We start from the raw sequence: 4,596 nt of genomic DNA, 5'->3' as shown, positions 1-4,596 counted from the left end.
ATAGGATGTGAGTATCTTTGAAGCTCTGTGTGTCTTTCCTTCTACCTGCAGCCCTCCCCAGGGCTGGAACTAATGTGAAGCAGTGAGTCACATTCTTCAGACCCAAAATTTAAGGTGGCACCAAAAAGTTCAGTAATCAATATAAATAATATTTTAATGCAACATATTAACATAAGCAAAATTTATGAGAAACATGCTATGATGAAAAACATGCCAAAATTTTAAATAGATGGTGTCAGCAAAAATATAAATTAAGAAGAAAAAAGTCAGTAATGTGATGGTTTCTTTACTTATTTTTTCCCCTGAAATTTGTATTAATTATGCTTTAAGTTTCTTTAGAGAAGTTTTCTCAATCTCGGTACTATTGACATTTAGGTTAGAAAATTCTTTGTGGCATAGCCTGTGCTATGTCTTGACTAGTAGAATGTTTAGCAGCATCCCTGACTTCTATCATGTTTTGAAACTGATATAATGAGGACTATGCTATATATACTTTTCTTTAATTTTATTTTTCTTTTACTTTAAATGGTGTCTTTAAATGCATGCATGTTGATATGTGTAGTATTAAACATACATGCCTCAATTTATCTAGACTTCTAATATTGACAGACAATTGGATTGTTTCCATTATGTACTACAAACAAGGCTACTTTGGACATTATTGAGGCATATTTGCAAACACGCCCTAGGTTTATACCTATGTATATATATGTATGTGTCCATGATATAAATAGCTAGATAATATCAAGTTATTTTTTCAAAGTTGTTATTTTAGTTTTCATTCTCATAGGCACTATAGGAGTCATTTATTGTTTTATATTCTTGAATTAATTTTGTTAGACTTTGCAAAATTATGCCAATCTGATGGATTTTTAAAAATGTATCTCATTGGATTAAACACATATGTCCCTGATGTCTGATGAAGGTGAATATCTTTTCATCTTTTAGTGCCCATCCCTATTTCTTTTTCTGTAAAGTGTCGAATGTGCTGAACGTTTACCCTATTTATTGAGCTTGTCACTTTTTTTTCATTACAAGTTTTTTGGCACTTTGTTCCTTTGTCGTATCTTCAGTTTGGGAGGTTTGATGCTGTAGTTTTATTAATCTTTTTCTGACTCTCACTTGTGGTGCTTTATTCCGTCCTCTGTTTTGTGATTTTTGATGATGATAACTATCTTAGAGTTATTGTGGTGATTAAATCAGAAGATATTTGCATAAATGATGACACTATGATTACATAGTAAATGCTCGATTAATGTAATTTTCCTTCCAACTTCATCAGTAATAGCTTTAAAACATATTTCTTCTATCATGAATGCTATATTTATATGTTTAAGGAATTTTAATGTGTCTATACTAAACATATTTTTAGAAAACCCATTTATTCAGTGTTTTAATAGGATTTATTCTCTGTTGTAAACAATACAATTTTAGTATTTGACATCAACAAATGTCTGGTTAATGTTTTTGAAAACAAGGTGAGTTTAAAGTATAAAAGCTTCATGCATGGGGATGTTCTAAAACATTTTTTTTTTCATTTATGACCCATGCACTGGTGATGTTTCTACCCTTTGCCTCAGATCTACTCTGGAATTTTAAGGTACAAAAGGTTTTTGTGCATGGACGCTCGACAACTTTTAGGAAGGGCAGGATATGCTGTAAGAACAGAGTGTGGAATCAACCTTTACCCACATTGTGCACCGCACAATTCCATTGTTCGTTCAAAACATCTCATCTAGCCTGCCTTGCCAAGCCAACTGGCCAGGCTCCCCTCCCCAGCCCTGACGGGCAGGTGGGCTGCCTTGAGGAGGTGGGGAGAGGAACACTGGGCCAGCCCGTGGGCGAGCGATGACATCGAACTTCTGTGAGGCCCCCAACTGCAGTGGAAGAGCACGCAGTGGGATTTGGCCTTCTTCAGGTTCCGGAGGGATCTGGCCAGATGCCAGAAGTGGGTGGAAAATTGTAGGAGAGCAGATTAGAAAACACCTGATCCACTAAATAAACATTATTGATTATGGGCCAAACACTTTGAGACCTCTATGATCTGCAGAACTAGTCCTTATAGGACAGTTCTTCGAGATAATGCAATACCAACAATATTTGATCGTCATTTGAACAATCCACATAGTAGACACAGAAAACGAATAAAAGAATTGAATGAAGATGAAGTCAGGACACTGAAACAGAAAACAATTGACAAAACTGCTGAACAGGAACAAAAACATAAATCAACAACAGCAATGCTCGGAACTCCAATACAGAAGGGGGTGAAGAACAGGATGAAGACATTTTAACTTTAACCCTTGAAGAGAAGGAAAACAAAGAATACTTACAATCTTTATTTGAAATTTTGATTCTTATGGGAAAACAAAACATACCTCTCTAGATGGACATGAAGCTGATGAAATGCCAGAAGGTCTCTTTACTCCTGATAACTTTCAGGCGCTGTTGGAGCACCTGATAAATTCTGGTGAAGAGGTTCTGAGAAAGCACTTTGAGACAACAGCAGTCAACGCACTGTTCTGTTCAAAAGCACAGCAGAAGCAGGTGCTAGAGATCTGCGAGAGCTGCATTCGGGATGAAACGCCCAGGGAAGTGAGAGACACTTCTTTTCGGTTACCACTGACAATGTAGTGGACATAGCAGGGAAATAGCACCTGCCCGTGTTGGTGAGGTTTATTGACGAAGCTCATAACCTGAGAGAGGAATTTGTGGGTTTCCTGCCTTATGAAGCTAATGCCGAAACTTTGGCTATGAAATTTCACACTACGATACCTGAGAAGTGGGGATTAAACATGGAATATTGTCGTGGCCAGGCTTACATTGTGTCCAGTGGATTTTCTGCCAAAATGAAAGTTGTTGCTTCTAGACTTTTGGAGAAATATCCCCAAGCTGTCCACACATGCTGCTCTTCCTGTGCCTTGAATATGTGGTTGGCAAAATCTGTGCCTGTCATGGGAGTGTCTGTTGCCTTAGGAACAATTGAGGAAGTTTGTTCTTTTTTCCATCGATCACCATCCATCACTGCTTTTAGAGCTTGACAATGTAATTTCTGTCCTCTTTCAGAACAATGAAGAAAGGGGTAAAGAACTGAAGGAAATTTGCCATTCTCAGTGGACAGGCAGGCATGATGCTTTTGAAATTTTAGTGGACCTCCTACAAGCACTTGTTTTATGTTTAGATGGTATAAGTCATGATACAAATATTAGATGGAGTAACTGTATAACGGGCCGAGCATTTGTACTCTGTAGTGCAGTAACAGATTTTGATTTCGTTGTCACCATTGTCGTTCTTAAAAATGTTCTGTCTTTTACAAGAGCCTCTGGGAAAAATCTCCCGGGTCAGACCTCTGATGTCTTCTTTGCAGACAGTAGCTTGATTGCAGTGTTGCATTTGCTAAATGAAGTGATGGAAAATATTGAAGTTTATCATGACTTTTGGTTTGAGGAAGCCACCATTTGGCAACTAAACCTGATAATCAGATGAAGCTCCCTGGGCAATTCCGCAGAGCTCAGCAAGGGAACCCGGAGTCTCAGCCGACCTCTGAGAGTTACTATAGAGAAGCTCTAAGTGCTCCAACAGTGGAACACATTATTCAGGAACTGAATGATACATTCTCAGAACAGCACCTCAAAGCTCTTAAATGCTGATCTCTGGTCCCCTGCCATGGGACAGCTCAAATTCATACATCGGAGGAGCACCATGCTGACATGTACAGAAGCGCCTTACCCAATCCTGATACACTCTCAGCTGAGCCGCATTGTGGGAGAATCAAGTGGAAACACAGAGGAAAAGATAGAGAGCTTCCATCCACCATTTATGAAACTCTCCACCTGCCAGACATCAAGTTTTTTTCCTAGTGTTTAGGCATTGCTGAAGGTCCTAAGTATTCTCCCTGTGATGAAAGTTGAGAATGAACGCTATGAAAATGGGTGAAAGCGTCTCAAAGCATACCTGAGGGACACTTTGACAGACCAAAGGTCAAATAACTTAGCTTTGCTTAATGTACATTTTGATATAAAACATGATTTGGATCTAATGGTGGACACATATATCAAACTATACAACGATGTCAGAGCTTCCTACAGATAATTCCAAAACTATCAAAAATACCTGAGAGACGTTTAAAATGGGTCTTTCTCTATATTTGATATTGAAAAAAAATCTAAGAAATTTGAAAACATAGAAAAGCTATAAGATATATGTAGGGCACTTAATCACTGGATATCTTGAGTACATTAGCCATTGATCATCCGACTGTTTAAATGGCCTGTTTGAACTCTCACGCTTTGGAGAGCTAACTATTCGTCCAGAGGGTGGCATTGAAAGTGCCATGTTGCACTTCTGCGTGGTCTCTGCTAATGGCACTTTGGAATTGTTTTAGTTAAGGCATTTTAGACATAACATTTATTATCACTGTGGATCCAGTTGTTGGGTATTGAGTTACCAGTTCTTTAAAGAAATAAATTTTGAGAAGGTGTGGGAGGAATATGTTTCATAAAATTTTACAATGAAGCTCATGACTAACCTTTCAATAGCAGGAGTTTTAAGTTTACTATTAAAAATCTTTAATGAACAGTTAAATTACCAGATAGT

At 37.9% G+C, this 4,596-nt stretch overlaps 1 pseudogene; it reads left to right on the top strand.

Moving 5' to 3' along the window:
- Positions 1-1,848: 1,848 nt before the first annotated feature.
- On the top strand, positions 1,849-4,117 carry LOC102253939 (annotated as a pseudogene).
- The last annotated feature ends 479 nt before the right edge of the window (positions 4,118-4,596 follow it).

The sequence above is a fragment of the Myotis brandtii genome, unplaced genomic scaffold, assembly GCF_000412655.1.
Source record: "Myotis brandtii unplaced genomic scaffold, ASM41265v1 scaffold606, whole genome shotgun sequence".
Taxonomy (NCBI): Eukaryota; Metazoa; Chordata; class Mammalia; order Chiroptera; family Vespertilionidae; genus Myotis; species Myotis brandtii.
This window is presented reverse-complemented; position numbering and strand designations above follow the sequence as displayed.